This window comes from Lissotriton vulgaris, chromosome 10 (assembly GCF_964263255.1).
Source record: "Lissotriton vulgaris chromosome 10, aLisVul1.2, whole genome shotgun sequence".
NCBI classification, from domain to species: domain Eukaryota; kingdom Metazoa; phylum Chordata; class Amphibia; order Caudata; family Salamandridae; genus Lissotriton; species Lissotriton vulgaris.
In genome coordinates this window covers 237,786,059-237,807,908 of record NC_141698.1, presented here as the reverse complement: position 1 = coordinate 237,807,908, position 21,850 = coordinate 237,786,059, and the positions used below count along the sequence as shown (strand labels likewise).

General features: G+C 46.7%; 1 protein-coding gene across 1 annotated transcript in view; it reads left to right on the top strand.

Moving 5' to 3' along the window:
* Positions 1 to 21,850, top strand: part of ABCB8 (ATP binding cassette subfamily B member 8) — a 512,951-nt gene that overhangs the window by 7,548 nt on the left and 483,553 nt on the right. The gene's annotated exons all lie outside the window — the stretch shown is intronic.

Sequence of the window (21,850 nt, the reverse complement as noted above, 5' to 3'; positions counted from 1 at the left end):
GGTGGCTATCTCACAGTGGAATTGTATTAGCTGTTTCGTTGTTTTAAAGTTCTAGCACGGCTGCTACATTTAGAACGTTGGTCATCTTATAATGGTAAATCAGTGAAACTATGGAGAATACCATTCAATGGCAGTAGCCTGATATATAGGGTATGGCCTAGTGGGGTGCTGCGCACTACAGATAATATAAACAGCAAGCAAGCAGCCTGCTAGCACTGTCTGGGGAGCTGTAGTGTGCTCTAAAAATAATGAAAATCAAAGGATGAAAAGGGAAGAAATAGAAAACTAAAGGGTTGGCCCTCCAGTCCTGGCACTGAAGCATGCTCATTTTCAGGTGGTTGAGCATGTAATAACAAAAATACAATCACTCACAGGACAATAGAGCCAGTGTCTGAAGTGGCCTAACCATCACCCCATGCTAAATGCTATCATCAGGCCAACGGAGTGCTTCAGTCTTTGGCTACATTGCCATGTGAGTTACAGTATTTGTTACTGTTTTTTTTATATTGCAAATTCATGGTAGGAGATATTCTAGCAATAAATATTACTGTGCAAATCTTCTACCTTAAACGGTTTGTTAGGGAGAGTTTTGGGTGAGTGTTCATGACCGGACATGAGTGAGAGCTCAAGAGAGGAGTTTGAAGGAAGTGAGAATTTCTTACAGTGTCTGTCAGTGTGTCATACAGGTGTTTAGACTTCATGCACACGCAATCCATGGCCTCTCTGCAAAACCCACTTAGCATTGGTCAGATATGTGTCAAAGTGAGTGAAGGAGGTATATAGCAGTCAAAGTATTGACTGTGCCAAACGAAAATAAAAGGCAGTGCTTATAGCTGATTTGGTGTGTTATGTGTGGGGAGATGAACAGAAGTAGCTGCAGAAGACGAGAGTGGCAAGACAGTGTGAAGGGGAAAATGCTGATGTGTTAGATATGCATATGGAAGGTTTCAGAAAGGTATGGGACAAACATGGGACTAAGTGTCTACCAGTGAGAGACGGCAGAAGAATGTGGAATGAAAGGGAATGGAAGTGACTGAGACATTTTGAAGACCCCCTCCCTTTTCCCAGATCTTATCCATGTTTAAATCTGACTCCATTTTCAGAATTGAAACATGTTCAGTTCTTATTATTCACAACAAAATCGTTGTTTTTGCTGATTTATTCAGTACTGCTAACAAGCATTGACAAAGCTAATAGGGTTGTCTTGTGTTTAGTTGCACGTCTGTTGTTGTGTTATATGTCTTGATATATTAACATGCAACTGGGAGAGAGGCACCAAATATCAACCAAGTGGCAAGCTTTGTAACGCACAAGATTTTAGTTTTCATGTTTTAAAAGCACATCGTTAATTACTTAGGATAAGCCTCTTGGCAAAGGTTTCCTAGTTATACTTCTTTGCCAAAGCCTCTTTTAGAGACTCCTCACCTTTTTCATTCCACTGAATGCACTGGCTGCCTGGAATGATGACCACAGTGATTCCATTAACGCACAACGTTGAAACTTCACACTCCTCTCTGGCTGTATGTGTGATGCTTGCACACGCGCGACTCAGTACTTCGGCAAGTTACGTCGGCTTTTAAATTATCTCTACCCCGCTTCAGCACTAGCTTCTCTCTAACTGAATCCCCTTTTGTGTGTGAGAGAAATATCAGCTATAGGATCTGCATACTCTGTTGGGATCTAACAAAATCCAGCTTTATTTGTCTCCAAATTCAAGTTGGTTCTACAAAGCAACCAGCATTCCACCACCTGCTTCCCTTAGGCTCAGCCTGGACTGTTAACCATTTGCCTCTGCGGTGTGACAACAAGTCATGGGGCCAGTGTTTGTGGTGATTCCATATCCACTCTGAGAATAGCAACACAAGCAGGTACACTTTAGTGACCGTTTGTTAGTATCCCAGCGATTAGTTCTTGTAGTGCTTCATGTAGTGTCATTCTGAACTGCTGCAGATAATTAATGTTCTTATAAATCTTGGGAATAAATTGCTGGAGATACAGTTGCATGTTTGACCTTAAAGTTGTAACATACAAGCCAACAACATGTCATAAGTAATTCTGAGATGGCATACTGCCTGCTATTCCTTCTGTTATGAGCTTCTTTTGCTGCCAGCAGTGGCCAAGTCACAGTATCGTATCAAAGATACCATGTTTTTCAGTACGGAATCTTCTTTTACTGGGGTATGACACTTAAGACAACTTCCAGTTAATGTGTAGTATCAGGTGAGCTTTAATCCACCTATACATACAGACTAACTAACCATACCACATCCTTGCACAAATATCTATCAGCCCACAGACATTTTCCTTTCACATGTATTCACCATCCACACTCTTCGTTTATCTTGTCATCCATCTGTCCACATACATTTAGTATTCATCAAAACAGAAATTCACAAACCATCCATCCTCCTACTCACTCAGTTTTCCACGAACTCACACTATAATCCGCTACTCCATTACTTTCCTCTTGTATCAATGCAGCTTTTCACCCTTCCACATATATTAGCATGACATTCCAAATGTATTTATAAATGCAGAATCACCCCTGGGGCATCTTGCAGCTCAAATAACTATTGTTATACTACGCCATCCATACGTAACTGTTTTACTTGCTCAGCCATCCACGCATTTACCAATCCACACAACCATACTCAAACATACACCTCAAATAATCAATACTGAGGGCACTTCTGCCACAAACTGTGTCATACCTGTTATTTCAGAGAGGAAACTTCACTGATACTTCCTGGGTATTACCTGTTCTTTGTGAGTAGGAAAATTGTACTGCTGCTGTGGTGTCAGAGAGGGAAGCTTCCACTGCTTCTACTATGTTTTTACCTGTTTTGTGAAGGAGTGTAGCTTGCACTTCTATCCATTCTGTACCTGTTTTATGAGTAATGGAAGTCTAATATGCTGTTGCCCACCTGTACCTGTTCTGGAAAGGATGCTGTGGTGAACTTTTTCCCTTAAGATGGAAATATTGAGAAACTTGCACTGCTAATGCCAAAATGTGTCTGTTCTGTGAGTGACACGTGTACTGCTGATGGTGCGCTATACCTATTCTGTGTGGGAGGGAAGCTTATACTCTCATGTATCAGAAGCATTAATCCCACCCACTACTATTTTGTACTGACCTGTCTGTTGGTGCCATCGGGATTCATCCGGCTGTGGATTATAAACATGATTGTGATCATCCAGTCAATCAATCTCTCAATCAGGGGTTTGCATAGCGCAGCTAATCGGCCGTGAGGGTCTCAAGCCGTCTAGTGGGTGGCCCTGCCGTATTTGAAGGCCTACACGAGGGCTGTCACCTTTCTCAAGGAAGAATATTTGACATTTCTGTGTATGCTGACTTTATGGAAGGCCAAGCAGATGTTACTTAAATAGCAGTTTGGGGAAAACCCCTCTGTTCTTTGCCTTTAACCTAGCAATTCTGATTATGTTTGCATTAAAAATATTTCGGAATAGTCTAGGTAGTTCTAAAATACTTTGACGAGTTTTCATCTTGTATGCTGCTTTATGTTTGTATTTAAAGGGAAACATAATTAATTGTGTTGTTTTAAGTGATTTGTTTTTCACCTGACATGAAAATACTGGTCATAGTTTCTGTACTCTTAAAATATCTTGAATGGGTAATGTAGATGCACCAGTACATTGCATGTAATATTTGATCTCACATGTGTAATCTAATTTAGACTGCTTAGTGGGTAAATGGTTTTGTTATCGATAGCTTTATGCAAATTTCGCTCTCACTTACTCCCTTCCTTTTGCATCTACCTAAAGGCCACTCATAATCTGCTGTGCATGTGGTGGTGGTGTGGGTGTTGGAGTCTCCCATCCTTTTCCTGTCTTGTCCTGGTCCCACCTACCCTTTCTATCGCTGTCTCCCTTGAAGTCATTGTATTGTAATGTCCTGTCAAATATCGGTGGGTGAGGAGACAAGTCTTTGAGCAATCAATCAACTACAGGCCATTCAGGTGTTTCAGTGTTTGCTAGATCAGTCGAGAATCCAGCTTAAGTCACCCAAAAGCATCACCCGACAACAACAATACACTTTAGACACAGTTCCTGGCACCATCATATGCACAATATAGCTCAAAGTTATACAGTTGCCTGAGTGTTTGCTCTCTCAGTGGTACATACTTTCAAGCTATACAAACATACAAAATCCTATAATATTCAGGCCATCGGGATTATGAGGCAGAGGAGTACTGAAATCTGCAGCAGGGTTGACTAAATTATACAGCAAGAAAAAAAGGCAAATAATATAGCATAAGGAAGCACATTTTTTGACAATATTACTTCGTTAGTTTGTAATTTTTACACATAGTAGTACTTTCTGGCCAAAAATGTCACCTCATTAGTACCAGTTTAACAACAAGATACAGAAATAAGTAACTGAATGATGACCAGTTAGCCTTTGTGAAGAGTCTTCCACTGCACGCAAACATATGTTGCCGCGCGTTCAGTAACTTCTGATCTGTTTTCGCAAGAAACATTTTTTTGTTGGTAAAATCTAAAATCTGCAGGTTATGCAACAGATGACAGATTATGCAGCAAATCAATAATTATGCAAAATAAAAAAGCTGCTGCGCAGAATCACATAATTCCAGTGGCTCCTCCTATAATTAATCAACATATATATATTGGGACAAAGACAGATTAAACCTACTCCATCCACAAACACTTAGAATGGCACCAAAGCCACCTAATAAGGAAAGGGAGCTCAAATATTAATAACATATTTAAGCCGAGAAGTGAACAACTGTATACCTCAGTAGAATGAAACAAATTGTAATGTCCTTCAGCACACGAATCTACACACACAATCTTCATATTGTTTGTGATACTCTTTCTATGTTCTATAATAAAAGTGAAAACATGAGGGATTACTAGTTCATTGCTGTGCAGCTTCCCAAAGGGGGCTACGGATTTATGATGCAGTTAGTTTCAAACTTTCCTTTCCTGGAATTTTAGTTTTCTTATGTCATTACATACTGCTAAGTACTTCCTCTCTTCTTCCAATCATGGTCTGCTGCTGGTCCTGGGCTATTAAAAGGCCTGCTCTCACTGCCCATCCTTAGTCTGGTCTGCTTATGTTAGGGTTGGGCTTGTGCTAGCGTGCTCTCCTGGGCCACTTAGCCAGAAAATGCCTGAAGAGGTCCAATCTTGACTGGACCACATAGTCCAGACTATCCCACAGAGGCCCTACGTTGGCTAGCTTTACATTTCCAAATAACTGAAAGCTAACGCCCTTAACTCTGTCCATTACCACCGGCTTACTCGCACCACCAACATTATTGACGCAGCTACACCCGTGCTGACATTCAGCAGTTCATGCTGGCGGGCTTCTGAGAAAACCTTTGGGCACAGTGCTTTTTAAAATAAATGAACCACTGACTTTAAGATTGTTTAGATAAGATAGAAAAAACTTCACTGGGCACCAACTAAGTATCTCATTTGGACATCTTTTTTATGTATTCATTCATCCTTCTTCCAGGGTTCCTAATGCCTAAGGGTCAATATGAAGAACCCACTCCTTATGATAAATGAAATTAAGTTAATTCAGCAAAAACCACAACCATCATTTAGGTTGAAACATTGACTGAAGCTGACATAGTAGAACTCAAAATCCCAATTGGACTATGTTTGTCTTTTTGCACAATGGAAACCTAGCAACATTATAACAAACAGAGGCATGTATGATTCAGCACATTTCCATGCGTAATATTCTCATTAATGTTTGTGCAGCACCCACAATGTCAGGAGCCCATACCATTCACTAATAAAAGCAGACCATTATCACTTGCCTCTTAGATTTCACCAAACAAAAGCATACTCGCCATATCCCATGGCAGACTTTCTTTCATGTATACAGATAGGCGCATTTTACCACAACACTTGATTACATTCTCTCTGATATTAACATGAGTCCCACATCAAAGAGTACATAGCTTCTTAAAACAATCCTCACACTTGTTAATGAGTGTTTTATTCAATGGCATGAATAATTGATTGTTGATAAGGCATGAATACACACATTATTATGTATTTATCTTATACACATACAATATTGATGGAACAATTTGTACAGCAACGTTAACACAAAGTAGACAAGCTCCCATTAAAGTGAAGAATATGACGTGTAATGTGAAATCATTCACAATGCTCATTGCCCTCCAATCGCCCTACCTTTGTAGGCATTGCTTTCTGTACTCTGCGTTCAAGGTATCCTGGTTTGAGCATCTGCCTCTGGTTGGCTGGCAAAATATGAAATGGACGTAAGATCTGGAGCGTGCATTCATTCCATTTCATTTCTGTTGGGCAGCGGGTACCCAGATCTAGTTTTTTTGGCCAAGCGCAGAATCTACCTTGTTTGAGATGCTTCTGTGGCCTGGCCAGTACAGGTTTGGTGAGCCATGGCTCTTATGAAATTTCTAGAGGGAATTAAAGAAAAGGAGAAGCGAAAAAGAGAGAACATTTGGTAAAATAAGACCGATCAAGAAGTGGACTATGAAAGAACGATGTGATAGAATGACTAGCGCAAGCAATGGCAGACTAATATTAAAAAAAACAAGAATGAAATTAAAGGCAACTTCAAGAAATGAGGTGTACACAAAAGGAGACTAAGGGGAACAGACAAATAAAATAACTCTGAAAGCCCACCAAGGATGACTACTGAAACGAAACTCAATGAAGAAACAACGAGCAGAGCCAGACAAAATAAGATGTTACCTCTACAAGATTCCTGGCTTACTGTAGGAGGTGTTGGGGGTAGAATGTTGAGATACTTAATAACACATTTAATGGAGAAAACGCAAAGAATGGAAAACAGAAGGTGAAAGTACCTACGGTGTGCAAGATATGACATCCGATGTTTCTAAAGTGTTAATGCAACTGATGTTACACTTTCTATAGCATTAGCAGGTTTTTAGACTTTAGTGTTTGTAAATCGTTATTTGATGCTCCTGTGAATGGGATAGAAGTGGCAAACGAAATTTAGGAGCTTTGCTGTGATACATCTGATCCTCAGTGGCTCGGTGTACGATAGGACAGCTCAGGGGGCTGAAGCTTAAGCTGAAGAATTTCCTGTTTCGAAAAGTAGAAAAGATCTACGAACTTCCCAAAAAACCACCAACCAGACAACCATGTGCCCACCCACTCCAGTCAGTGGTGCAGTCTGGGGCTCGTTTAAATTCCATTTACAGGCCAGGAATACCTTGGACAGTTTATTTTAAAACCCATATGAGCCCCATTTGGTTCGTTAGTCTTTGCAGAAAGGGAATATGACGTAGTGAATCAGCACCTGCCAGAAAGTCTTCCAGGTCTACCTAGCTTTCTGGGTCATATCTATGAAAATACTGGTAGGAGTTAACATTTTCTGTTGGGGGGGCACCCATTGGAAAGGCTTGTGCCTGTTTGTCACTTGAAATTGGACGTCAGGCTTAGTTATTGAACTCTGACTAGAAAATGTAAATGTGGGTGTACTTGTAAATCGCACTGCGACTCCATGGAGTATCCTGGCGCTGAAGACCGCTGGGGAACCCGTCCTGGTTTTCCCCGTGAGATGGTCCCTTTCTGGGTATCTCCAAGGTGAAACCAGGCATCCCCGGCGTCTGTGGGGGGCCGTTGTAGAGATGAGGCAAGCTTAATGCCCAGAGTTGCTGAGTGTGTTCCCTGTTTAGAGTAGGCACCAAGGCGAGAATTATCGAGTCCGTTTTGACCCTGGTCCATGACCCTGCCGTGTCGGGAATTGAACCTAGGTCCCGGGCCATTCTCTGCTTACGGGTCTGCCGCCTCTAACCAGTGAGCCTCACCACTCCACAGAAATAACGGTTCTTTCTTTATAAGTATAGGCTAAAAAGACGTTTCAGGTGGTTTCAGAATCAGGACGGCTGGATCCAGCCAACAGGAGCAGTCATGCACAGAGGATGGGGATGCAAGGCACCTCCAAGAAGCCTGGGACTAAAACACACAGATGCCGGTATCCAAAGGATATGGGTTGGGTTATAGGCAATGCTGGTTCAGCAGTGAAGCTACAGTAGGTCCACTACCAAGACCATGTTGTTTTTACTTCTCTAAACAGGCTCAGCCTTGGGGACTTGAAGGCTCTTGGACAATTGTAGTTCTTTTGCACACTTCATATTGATCTGGGCCTTAAGCAGGTCTTCTCTGCATCTTGGTTGGCAGCTTCTCTCATTGCGTGGGCAGTTTAGCTCCTCGTCTTTCCAGAGATCACATCAGAAAGGCATTTTCCCAGAGTCCAGGCTGTGCCTCCGCATGCATGGAACAACTACAGCCCAGCAGTGTTTCAGTTCCTGTTAATCCATTTGCTCTGGTCATCGTTCTAAGTTTCCTGGAAATCCAAACATTATGCAAAATATTAGCTCAGTATTTACTCTACTTTGGTGGCCAAAGAGGGACACCTTCCCAACCAGAGTGCTGCCTTTTTTAAACTTTCATGTCTTACTTCAATCCTGGAGAAATGCATCTTCTGCTTTTTGTTCTTTCATGTGTCCTCAGAGCGGAGTCGCCATTCAGACCACTTTGAACTGCTCAAAGTGTGGATGTTTTAAAAAAAAGAAATTGTTTATTGGAATTTTAACAGCATTATCACATTACTGAATAGTGAGCTCCGCCAAGTATGGCGTTTAAAATAGATGTTGCTTAACAACCAACTGAACAGTTAACAACAGGTCCGTTCATAAGTATAATTCTTACGTGCATCAATACAACACTGTATCATTGGAATGGTTATTAGCATGTTGCAACACAATGGCCTACTACACATGTGTTCACCACATCTCGAATTCTATGGATACCTTCCTTCTTATGCCCCGCAAGGTCTGTAAAGTGCAGCTAAATATGTGTCTCTGTTGCTGCGGGTCGGGCCTGTAGGCGTCTTCGATTGGGTTGTTACGTAGCCATTCCAGTACTGGACCCCAAATGTCTTTGGGTCTGGAAGTTGTGGGCATTAGTTCCCAGAATAATGATAATTGAGTTTGACAAAAGGTGATATCTTGTGTTATGTTATTGGCCTCTTATATAGCGCATGACTCACCCAGGGGCATCTCAGCGCTTACTTAGGTAAAAACCAAAGGAAGAAATGATGTATCAGCGCTCAAGAGAGTTAAAATAGGAAGGCCTTGAGTTGTTTCCTAAAAACCAGATAAGAGGTAGATTTACGCAAAGCCTTTGGTAGGGAATTCCAATACTTGGGGGCAATATAAGAAAAAGCTTTGCCCACTGAGCGGGTGCACCAAATGCGCGGAATCTTCAACAGTGCCATTGCATTTGATCTCAGGTTACGACAGGAAATCTGCTTGCAAATAACCAGGACCTGTTCCGTTAATGGCTTTAAAGGTGAGACAACAGATCTTGAAAAAATATCTCTTTTTTTTACTGAGAGCCAGTGAAGCTCTCTGAGCAAGGGGAGTGACAGAGTACCTGGGGGATGGTTTAAAACCATCCTTGCTGCCGTGTTTTGAATGACTTGAAGTTTAGCTACCAAGGTTTCACCCACTTCGGCCAGTAGGGCTTTCCCGTAGTCCAGGCGGCTCACCACCATCGCCTGGACCACCGATCTGCGATGTTTCACTGGTAGATATGGAATAATTCTATGGAGTAGACGAAGACTATAGTAGCAGGAGCCTGTAATGTTTTTGATATTGTCCTTCATAGTCAGTTTGTCATCCAGTTGCATTCCCGAGCTCTTTACTGAGGATGAGGGATTAGGGGCCGTCCCCAACTGGACAGGCCACCAATCGGCCATATTGAAGTTAATTGTTCTTCCCAGAAGCATAAGCTCTGTTTTTTCTGGATTAAGTTGGAGACAGCATCCTGTCATCCAGTTTGAAATGGCCAACAGTCCTGCCGAAAACCGCACTCTCTCTCTTAATTTAGATTCGATCCAATAGGGAAAATCAGCTGAGTATCGTCTGCATACGATATAATCTCAAACCCAAAAGGACGAACGATCTTAGCCAATGGAGCAATGTACACACTAAAGAGAGTAGGGCTCAAGCAGGAGCCCTGCTGAACTCCCTTATCTAGCAAGAATTTTTGAGACCTGAAAGGGCCCAGCATGACCGTTTGCCCTCTGTCTGCCAGAAAACTTTTTAGCCATTTCAGAGTGAGGTCCTCAACCCCACATTCCCGTAACCTCTCCACCAGCAGTCGATGGGAGCAGTATCGAACGCTGCGGAGAGGTCCAAAAGGATGAGTATTGCTGATCCTCCCTCATCAAGGGTTTGTCTTATTGAGTCCGTGACCGCCAATATGGCGGTCTCGGTACTAAAGCCTTGCCGAAAACCTGACTGCGAGGGGTCCGGGATATTATTAATCTCTAAATAATGGCTCAGATGTTTATTTATATGGGTTTCCAATATCTTTGCCAACAAAGGTTACAAAGATATCGGTCTATAATTGTTCAAGACCTGAGGATCTGCTGTCAGTTTTTTAAGGATTGGCCGAACAAAGGCTTCCTTCCAAACTGTTGGAACAGAGCCAGTTGAAATGGAAGAGTTAAACATTTCCTGAATTGGCGGAGCACAGATGAAGGCAAGAAGGGCCATTGTATTAGGAGAACATATGTCACCAGAGGATCCCGATTTTGCTGTCTGCAGTTGATGATTGGTATCCTCCAGTGAGATGGGTTCAAAATGCTTAAGTTGACACCCATGCGCTGTCATAGAAATATCTGAAAACCCAGTGGGTCTGATATGCTCGGTAGGAAAATTATCATAGAATAGTAAGATTTTATTTCGAAAATATGTCGCTAAAGAGTCACAGAGCTCCTGTGTTTCTAAAGATGACTGTTTACATGCTTGAGGAGAAGCAAAATCTTTAACAATATCAAACAGTGCCTTAGATGAATTTCCGGCTTGTTCTATTTGAAGCTGTATAAATGTGCACCTAGCCGTTATAATTTTTTGATGATAGCGAGATAGGGCTGATTTATAACTTTGTTTATCCGCCTCATCTTTAGTTCTTCTCCAACGTCTCTCTAAGGCTTTACATAAAGACTTGTCAATTTTTAGGTCGCTTGAATACCATGGAGCCGATATTCGTCGAATAGCAGGCTTCTTATTACACTCCCGGATGACTACATCCAGAGTCTGTGTCACAGCCAAAATAAATCTGGCCAACATAGCGGATGTATCCAGCGAGTTTTGTCCAGGGTCCTTATTATAGAATGGAAACGTCTCCTCGAATGCTTCCGAAGTGGGCTTCTGCCAGGGTCAACCCCTTTGTGATTTTGACGGGTTTGGAGGCTTCCTGTTGGAGGAGCCAGTATTAGGACATGAAAATAAAATCAAGTAGTGATCGTCCATGTCAGAGTACGTGAGAGGTGAAACTTTAAATCTTCCATATTCGTAAAAATAAGATCCAACATGTGACCTGCGCTATGGGTGGGGCCACACACCTGTTGCAATAAACCCATATGACATATAGACTAGAAGTCAACTGGATGACATCCGGGTTTGACAGCTTCTCCATGAAAATTAAAATCCCCCAGTAAAATAAAGTTACTGGAGGCTAGGACCTGCATAGCTATGAATTCCGTCTAATAATTGACAGACTTTTACCGATGGGGCAGTCGGTTTCCCCCAACGGCCGACTCTGCCCCGCCCACTCCTAAGATCACCCGCACTGCGCCGAACCTAAGCCGCGGTAAACGGGTTAAAATTGATGCAGAAATTTAAAATGAATCAATCACAACTTGTAATTAGGAGACAGCATCCGTAATTGGCCACAGCAGCATTTTAACTGCTCGTCCGACAGTGTAGGGTTCAGTTCAGTGTTCCAATCTGATAGTGCTTCGGGCCTTATCACCGGATATGTAGTTTGCATGGTGTTATGTAGACGTGTAATAAGCTTACGTGGTGAGGGGTCAGTCAGCAGCAAGTGTCACCATGGTGATACCTGACTTTGTGGACCCTGGACAGATCATACTAGGTGAAACGTACCTAGTGACCAATGCTAGCAATGTAACTACCACACACAGTATGGCCGTTGTTAATTTCTCCTGGGGAGGGGTAATTGGCCTTAAGAAGGTTGATGTTAGTTCAGACCTCCCTGTAGAATGTTTGCTTGGCAATGACCTAGAGACTTCAGCCTGGTCTGAAGCGGAGTTTAGGACACATGCAGAAATGTTAGGTATCTCAGCAAATGTTCTTGCAGTGACTAGATCCCAGGTCAAAAATTGCAACACTGAACAGGCACTGGATTCTGGAATAATGGACCAGTTGCCTACCAGGAAAAGGAGCAGTAGGGTTACGGCTGTGCCTTCCCCCCCCTGCCCCAGGAGGAGGATCAGCCTTCTGAGGAAGCTGATTGTGAGCCTGAAGAAGGAACTGTCCTAGAAGAGCTTGAACCTGATCAGGTTGAATTTCTTGGGACTGGGGGCCATCCAGGGCAGATCTGAGGCAGGCACAGTTGGACTGCCCTTCTCTTGAACTCCTCAGACAGCAAGCTGCTGCTGAGGCTGCAGGGAATGCTAGTGGAACCCATAGAGTTTATTGGGATGAAGGGCTTCTGTATTCAGAGGCTAGAGACCCCAAGCCTGGTGCTTCCAGGAGGCTGGTCATACCTTTGGCATTCAGGGGCTTCCTTTTGACACTAGCCCATGACATTTCCCTTGCAGGACATCTTGGCCAGAACAAGACTTGGGACAGGCTTGTCCCTCACTTCCACTTGCCTCACATGTCAGAAGATACCAAGGAGTTTTGTCGCTCCTGTGTGACCTGCCAAGCCAGTGGCAAAGCAGTTAGCACTACAAAGACCCCCCCTTATTCCACTACCTGTGGTAGGGGTTCCCTTTGAAAGAGTAGGGATTGACATTGTTCAATCAATCAATCAGGGAATTTGTAAAGCGCACTACATACCTGTGAGGGTCTCAAGGCGCTGGGGGTGGGGGGGCTGCTACTGATCGAAGAGCCAGGTCTTAAGAAGTCTTCTGAAGGCCAGTAGGTTGGTGGGGAGGGTGTTCCAGGTCTTGGCGGCGAGGTGGTAGAAGGATCTGCTGCCAGCAGTTGTTTTACCGATGCGGGGGACTGTAGCGAGGGTGAGGCTGGCTGAGCGGAGGCTGCGGGTGGGGATGTAGAAGCTGAGTTGTCTGTTAAGGTATGCTGGTCCGGCATTGTGTAGGCCTTTGTGTGCATGGGTGAGGAGTTTGAAGGCTATCCTCCTGTTGACGGGGAGCCAGTGTAGGTCTCTCAGGTGGGGGCTGATGTGGCTGCGTCGGAGGATGTCGAGGATCAGTCGTGCCGAGGCGTTCTGGATGCGTTGCAGCCGTCTCAGGAGCTTGGTTGTTGTTCCTGCGTTGAGGGCATTTCCGTAGTCCAGCCTGCTGGTGACGAGGGCTTGGGTGACGGTTCTTCTCGTTTCAGAGGGGGCCATTAGAAGATCCTGCAGAGCATTCGGAGGGTGTTGAAGCAGGATGTGGAGACGGCGTTGACCTGCTTGGTCATGGAGAGGGTGGAGTCGAGGATGACCCCCAGGTTGTGTGCGTGGTCGGTGGGTGCTGGAGCTGTTCCCAGTGAGGTAGGCCACCAGGAGTCGTCCCAGGCTGAGGGGGTGGAGCCGAGGATGAGGACCTCCGTCTTGTCAGAGTTAAGCTTCAGCCTGCTGTCCTTCATCCATTCGGCGATGGCCTTCATTCCCCTGTGGAGGTTGGCTTTGGCGGTGAGAGGGTCTTTGGTGAGGGAGATGATCAGCTGGGTGTCATCGGTGTAGGAAATGATGTTGAGGTTGTGCTGTCGGGCGACGTGGGCGAGTGGTGCCATGTAGATACTGAACAACGTCGGGCTGAGTGAGGATCCTTGTGGTACGTCGCAGATGATCTCAGTGGTCTTGGAGCGGAAGGGTGGGAGGCGGACGCTCTGGGTTCTGCCGGAGAAGAAGGATGTGTCCAGGCCAGAGCCTTCTCTTGGATTCCGGCGTTGTGGAGGCGTGCTCTTAGGGTGCGGTGGCAGACCGTATCGAAAGCGGCTGATAGGTCCAGAAGGATGAGGGCAGCTGTTTCTCCTTTCGGTGGTGGCGATGAGGGTGGTTTCGGTGCTGTGGTTGCTGCGGAAGCCGGACTGGAATGGGTCCAGGATGTTGTTGTCTTTGAGGTAACGGGTCAGTTGTCTGTTGGAAATGTTCTCTGTGGCTTTCGCGGGAACGGGAGCAGGGAGATAGGATGGAAGTTCTTGAGGTCCCTCGGGTCTGCCTTGGGTTTCTTGAGTAAGGCGTTGATCTCGGCGTGCTTCCAGCTCTCCGGGAAGGTTGCTGTCTGGAAGAAGTTGTTGATCGCTTTCCGGAGATGGGGGCCGATGACTGTGCTGGCTTTGTTGAAGACGAGTTGTGTGGGCATGGGTCGGAAGGGGATACGGAGTGGATGGAGGTCATTGTCTTGATGGTATCTTCGTTGCTGACGTTGGACCAGGAGATCAAGAGGCTGGTGCGAATGGCGGTCGCAGGGGTGGTGGGCTCGGCAGTGGATGTGGGGGTCGTGGTGTTGAAGCTGTCGTGAATGTCGGCGATCTTGCGGTGGAAGAAGGTGGCCAGAGAGTCGCACAGGTCTTGAGATGGGGGAATGCTGTTGGTGTTGGAGCTTGGGTTGGAGAGTTCTCTCACGATGATGAAGAGCTCTTTGCTGTTGTGTGCGTTGTTATCCAGGTGGTCCTTGAATGCGGTCCTCTTGGCGGTCCTGATGAGTTGGTGGTGTCTGCGGGTGGCGTTCTTGTGGGCTGTGCAGCTGTCTGGTGATCGTTCGCGGAGCCAGTTCTTCTCCAGTTTCCGACAGGTGCGCTTAGAGGTCTGGAGGTCTTCGTGAACCATGTGGCTTTCTTGCTGGAGTGGTTGGTGGCGGGGGTCCTGAGTGGAGTGAGGGTGTTGGTGCAGTCGTTGATCTACTGTTTGAGGTTGAGGGCGGGGGTGTCTGGGTCGGTGGGGTCTGCGGGTGGTCTCAGGGCGAGGGTGGTGGTCAGCTGGTCTTCGGTGACCTTGCCCCAGCAGCGGGGTGGCATCTGTTGGGTGCGGTGGTGCGTGGTGGGTTTCCTGAAGGTGAAGTGGACGCATCTGTGGTCGGTCCAATGGGGTTTGGTGGTGTGGTTGAAGGAGACGTGGGGACTTGCGGAGAAGATGGGGTCAAGCGTGTGTCCAGCTGCATGGGTGTGTGTTGTCACGAGCTGTCTAAGTCCGAGGGTGGCGAGGTTGGCGATCAGGTCGGTGGAGTTGGCATCGTTGTTGTTCTCGAGGTGGAAGTTTAGGTCCCTGAGGAGGATGTAGTCCGTGGAGGCGAGGGCATGGGTGCTGATGAAGTCAGCGATGGAGTCGCTGAACTGTTGTCGGGGTCCGGGCGGTCTGTAGACAAGGGGTCCTCTGAGGGTGGTGTTGGGGTCGGTGTGGATCTGAAAGTGTAGGTGCTCGGCGGTGTTGAGGGTGTCGTTGGTGTTGGTCGAGACTCTGATAGTGTTCTTGTGGACGATGGCAATTCCACTCCGTTGGTGCGGTCTCTGCGGGAGATCTTGTAGCCTTCTGGGATGGCTATGGCGATGTCTGGTGCTGAGGTGGTGTTCAGACAGGTCTCCGTCAGGAAGGCGACGTCGTGGCGGTTGAGTCGAGGAGGTCCTAGAGTTCGATGGCATGTTTGCGAGCGGAGCGGGTGTTGAGGAGGATGCATCTGAGGTAGTTGGGTTCTTTGGTCGACGGTTTGTCAGGCTGGATGCTGGTGAAGCTGCAGTTCCGGCAGGTGAAAGGCCCTTGGGTACGCTTCGGGGTGGCCCAGTAGCAGGTGTGTTCTCGTCCTGGGTTGGGTGCGTGGAGGGTACTGGTGTCGTAGTGCAGTCAGGTGTCGTGGCGTCTCTGGGGTCCAGGGGTTCGGGCGCTGGGCGCGGTTCGGGCGCTGGGCGCGGTCCAGGCGCGGACCAGCGCAGACCGGCTTGCCTTAGGCGCACCCGCTGTTCGCGGTCGCACAGCGGCCGCCACAAGAAGGGGAGGTGGGAGGGAGGAGCAGCTGGGGGGGGAGCAGTCCAATGGGGGCGGGGGCGGGGCCGCAGGGGACGCAGCGGCGGGAAGAGGGATCAGCGAGGGAACGGCACAAAGGAAGGCACAAGCACAGGCAAAAGCAAAAGGCAGCCAAAAACAAGCACTGAAACAGAAAAACAGTCACAAGTAATACAAAAATCACAGTTACAAGGAGAAATGCGCGCGGGCAACAAACAAACCTAAGGCCTACCACTGGCCACCAGGGATGAGGCACAGGTGGTAGCCTGCGGGTGGAGGCGGGCCTCGAACACCCTCAGAGCAGAGGCAGCAGCTGGGCAAGGAGCACAGGCGCAGTCAGGTGGAACTGCGCTGCCTGGGGAGCGACCTGCCTGGAAACAGGGTCAATGGATCCCCAAACAGCCTCTGGGCACAGGTTTATTCTGGTGATAGTGGATCATGCCACCAGATACCCAGAAGCTATACCATTTAGGACCACTACAGCACCTGTTGTGGCAAGGGTCCTCCTGGAAGTTTTCTCAAGAGTGAGTTTCCCTGTGGAGGTTGTATCAGACAGAGGTGCAAACTTCATGTCTAGTTACTTTACTGCAATGTGGAAGGAGTGTGGAGTGAACTATAAGTTCACCACAACCTATCACCCACAATGCAATGGTCTAGTTGAAAGATTCAACAAGACCTTAAAGGGCATGATCAAGGGTCTCCCTGAAAAGCTCAGGTGGAGAGGGGATATCCTACTGCCCTGCCTTTTATTTGCCTACAGAGAGGTCCCACAGAAGGGGGTTGGCTACAGCCCCTTTGAACTTCTGTTTGGGCATCCTGTAAGAGGACTCCTTTGTCTGGTGAAGGAAGGATGGGAGTTACCTCTCAAACTTCCCAAACAAGACCTTGTGGACTATTTACTTGGTCTCTGCTCCCGGATGGTAGAGTACATGAAAAAGGCATCCAAAAGCCTTGAAGCTAGTCAGGAATTGCAAAAGGCCTGGCATGACCAAAAGGCTGTACTGACTGTTTACCAGCCAGGACAGAAAGTGTGGGTGTTGATGGTGTAGCCTTGGCAGGCAGCCTCACTGACCAACAGCAGAGTGACTGCAGACTGGTTCTGCAGACCTACAGACGTATGTTTTCACTGACTCCAAGTCAGACCACCTGGTGCACTCATGAAGTGGACCCTGGGGACAGTCTGCATGTTAAAAGTACGATTTACAGGCAACCTGATCATGTCAGGGACTGTATCAGGACAGAAGTCCAGAAAATGTTGGAATTGGGAGTATTTGAACCTTCAGATATCCCTTAGGCTAGTCCAGTAGTCCTGGTAACAAAACCTCACACCCAGGGTGGTAAAAGAGAGATGAGGTTTTGTGTAGACTACAGAGGTCTCTATGCTGTCACTAAGACAGATGCCCATCCAATCCCCAGAGCAGATGAGCTCATAGATAAGTTGGCCTCTGCCAAATATCTGCGCACATTTGATCTGACAGCTGGCTACTGGCAAATCAGGTTAGCTGAGGAGGCCAAGCCAAAGACCGCATTTTCAACCCCTGGTGGACATTATCAGTTTGTGGTAATGCCCTTTGGTCTGCAAAAATGCACCTGCCACATTTCAAAGGTTGGTGAATAAAGTCCTCACAGGCCTGGATGACTACTGTGCAGCTTATCTTGATGATATTGCCGTCTTTAGCTCCACCTGGGAAGATCACCTGAAAAATGTTTTGGAGGCCCTGCAAAAAGCAGGCCTAACTATCAAGGCTACTAAGTGCCAGATAGGGCAGAGTCCGGTTATGTACCTGGGCCACACAACCCCTCTGCACTCTTTATGAGGTCAGAGGTAAAAGTACAATACAAGGAACTTAATTAGCATACGATAAGTTGCACAGTATAAGTTATGCCCTAGGGGCCTCACAAACCATATACTAAAATAGTGGTATAAGAACCACGCCTGAGATAGAAAGCAGGCCTAGGGCCTGTGGAATCGCTGGGGCTTCTAGGAACAACCAAGTGTTAGGAAGTAGGAGGCCCACGGGAGACGCGTGCAGTGTCCAAACACAGCCGCGGGTTACCATTGACTTTCTATGGGAAACGAACAAGTTACAAATTTACAATTTAAGGACACTTCTAAATGAACTACGATGGCACCCTTTTAGACTTAGACACTAGGAGGGCCAATACCCTTGAGACTACCAGAGTACTCGTGTTACCTCACCCACAGAAGCCGGGTGCATGGGTGACTTTTAGTGTCGGGTTTCGTCATCGATTTCAATGGAGAGCTGCAAAGAAGTGCTGCATGCTTCCAGAGGAAAAGTGTCCGGGTGGATCCAAGGGTGGACCGAAGATCTGAAGAACCTGACAGCAGAAGGGACAGAGTCTGGGTCACTTGCCAGTGACCAGGATGGCGATGGAAAGCTGCCAGCCAATGTCTGGTGATTTCAGGTGAAAAGGTGAAGTTTGTCTGTTCAGCCACGAGGTCCAGGAGGCGTCGATGATGACCAGGAGCTGGATTCGAGCTGTCCGACATAGGATCTAGTTGACTGCGGTGTCGGTATCTGGATTGGACCCAACAAGCCTGGGCAAACGCAATCCAGGCAAGATGTCGAGATCGGCTTCGGTGCAGACAGCAAGGTCTGTGGAACTTCGCTTTTGGGGAGAAGTTGGAGCAAGCCTGGAGCAACCAGGAAAGTGAAGTAGTTTAAAAGGAAAGTCTTCGGGGGGCTCACTAGCCAACGGACTAGGAACCGCGAAGACGCGTCGAGCTGAAATGCACAAAGCGGGCCCACGGGTCACTCGTGGAGTGGGGGCCTCTGAGCTTCCGTGCAAAAGGTGCTCGGGCTGGGGCTTCAAGCACCCCAATGCACAACTTCGGGATACCTCGGGAAGTAGGTGCAGGTAGCAAAATGCAGGATGTCCAGGAGTTCCGGTCCCACTTCTCTCATGTCCGCCACGGGTCTCAGCTTTGCTGTGAGCGAAAGTCAGGGTCAGAGATGTCTGGAAGTCCGTGTCCTGTGTCGCAGATTCTTCGGGATCCGGCGGGAGCCTTGAAAATGCAGACCGGCAAAGTTGCTGTTGATTTACTTGGCTTTCCTGGTTGCTCCAGGCATGTTCCAACTTCTCCCCAAAAGAGAAGTTCCCCAGACCTTGCTGGTCTGCACCGAAGAAGATCTCGACCTCTTGCGTGGATTGCGTTTGCTAAGGCTTGTTGGGTCCAATCCGGATACCAACACCGCAGTCAACTAGATCCTTTGTGGAACAGCTCGAATCCAGCTCCTGGCCGTCGTCGATGCCTCCTGGACCTCGTGGCTGAAGAGACAAACTTCACCTTTTCACCTGAAATCACCCGACATTGGCTGGCAGCTTCCCATCTCCATCCTGGTCACTGATCACACATTGTAACTTGTTTGTTCTCCATAGAAGGTCAATGGTAACCTGCGGCTGTGTTTAGACACTGCACGTGTCTCCCGTGAGCCTCCTACATCCTAACCTTTGGTTGTTCTTAGAAGCCCCAGCGATTCCAAAGGCTCGAGGCCTGCTTTCTATTCTTCATGTGGTTCTTATACCACTATTTTAGTATATGGTTTGTGAGGCCCCTAGGGCAAAACGTATACTGTGCAACTTATTGTATGCTAATTAAGTTCCTTGTATTATACTTTTACCTCTGACCTCATAAAGAGTCACGAGGGGTTCTGTTTAGAATAAATACATATATATTTGATATATACCTTGTGTGGTGTGCTTTCATTTGGTACTCAAGATATTATAATTGGTAAAACAACTTGCTTAACTCACCTCTAAAGACTTAGCCTGAAGGCTGTTCTCCACAGCTACCACTAGGAATAGCTTTCTATAAGGTTGACTTTATAACCTACCATCAATAAGGGTCGTTTGGACTGGTGCTAGGTGCCCACTAGAATAGTGGACAGCATATACTAGGCCAACTTCTCACATAGCATAGATGGTATTGCTTTGAGTGTTATAGAGTAGAGTGGAGTAGATTATCGTAGAGTGGAGTAGTGTAATAGAGTGGAATGGCAGAGAGTGGAGTAGAGTGTCACAGAGTGGAGTGGCATAGAGTGTCAGAGTGGAGTAGTGTGTTGTGGAATAGAGTGGAGTAAAGGTACATGGAGTAGCATAGTGGGAGTTACGTAGAGTATCGTAGAGTGGAGTAGTGTCATAGAGTGGAGAAGAGTGCCATAGAGTGGAGCTGAGTTTAATGGAGTAGAGCCTCATAGAGTGGAGTGTTGTAGAGTGGCCTAGAGCGAGTGGCATGATCTACAGTGGTGCAGAGAAGTCTGGCATAGAATGCATTGGTTTTGAGTAAAGTGGTGTAGAGTTATGTTAGTTTAACTTGATAAAGTACATTGAATCATACCGAAGGTATATCTCGGCGCTCAGCCAGCACATAAACTACAGCCTTAAGCTAAAACAGCCAGGTTTCAGCATTTTCTTAAATTTGGTGAAGTCTGAGCAACAGCGTAGATGAAGAGGAAGTTGATCCCAGGCAGGTGGGGCCGTTAAGGAAAAGGCTCTGCTACTGTATCTAGATGTATGGGTGCGGGGGACAATCAGTTGCTCCTGATCTCTAGATCTTAAAGTACGTGAAGGACGATAGCAATGTAGTTTATCCTTTAGGTACAAAGAAGATCTACCCATCAAGGATTTGTGGGTAAGGCAACATATCTTAAAAACGGTGCACTTCCTAAAAGGAAGCCAGTGAAGAGTTCTGAGAGTAGGCACCGAAGGCAAACCTCCTGGGAAATTACAGACCAGGCGGGCAGCTGTATTTTGCACTACCTGGAGCTTGGACAGTAAGGTGTTGTTGACTGCCATGAACAATGCATTACTTTAGTCAAGGTGGCTTATGTCCGGGACCTAGACCAATGTTTTTCTAGCAGCCGTAGGTAGCCAAGGAAACACCCTCTCAGTAGCCTCAGAGTTGCAAAGCAGGAAATGCAGGTTGCAACTATGTGACTCTTCATGGATAGTCCTGGTCTAGTTTGACGAGCACATGTTCTGCAGCGTAACTTGGATGTAGAGTGCAGTGGCATAGAGTAGAGTGGTGCAAAGTAGAGTAGAGTGGAGTGGCGCAGCGTATATATTGCAGTGGCATAGAGTGCAATTGCTTAGAGTGGAATGGCACTGGGTAGAGTGGCATAGAGTGCAGGGTAGAGTAGATTGTTTCAGAGTAGAGGGAAGAGGTGCAGGGTAGAGTGCAGAGGGGTAGGGTAGAGTCTAGTAGCATAGAGTTGCGTAGAGTGCGGTGTGCTGAGTAGATTAGAATGGCGTAGAGTGCATTGGTGTAGACATGAGTGGTGCAGAGTAGAGTGCAGTAGCAAAGAGTAGCACAGAGTTCAGTGGCTGAGAGTGCCGTCTTGCTGAGTGAAGTGGTGTAGAGTGCAGTGGCGTAGAGTAGAGTAGAGTGCTGTAGAGAGCAGTAGCATACAGTACAGTAGTGGAGTACAATAGAAAGGCGTAGAGTGCAGTGATGTAGAGTTCACTGTTGCAGATTGCTGTAGAGTGCAGTGGCATAGAGTGTTGCAGAGTAGAGTACAGTGGCATAGAGTGAAGTGGTGCAGAGTAGTTTCCGTAGAGTGCAGTGGCATAGAGTGCATTGGTTTTGAGTAAAGTGGTGTAGAGTACATTGGGTAGAGTGCAGCGGTTTAGTGTAGAGTAGCGTAGTGAAGTAGAGTAGAGTGGTGCAGCAGAGTAGAGTGGCATAGAGTGCAGTGGTTTAGAGTAGATTTTTTCAGAGTAGAGTGAAGTGGCATAGAGTTAAGTGCTGCAGTGTAGAGTGAAGTGGTGCAGGATAGAGTGGTGTGGCATAGAGTAGTCCGGTAGAATGCATTCACATAGAGTGTAGTGGTGCAGA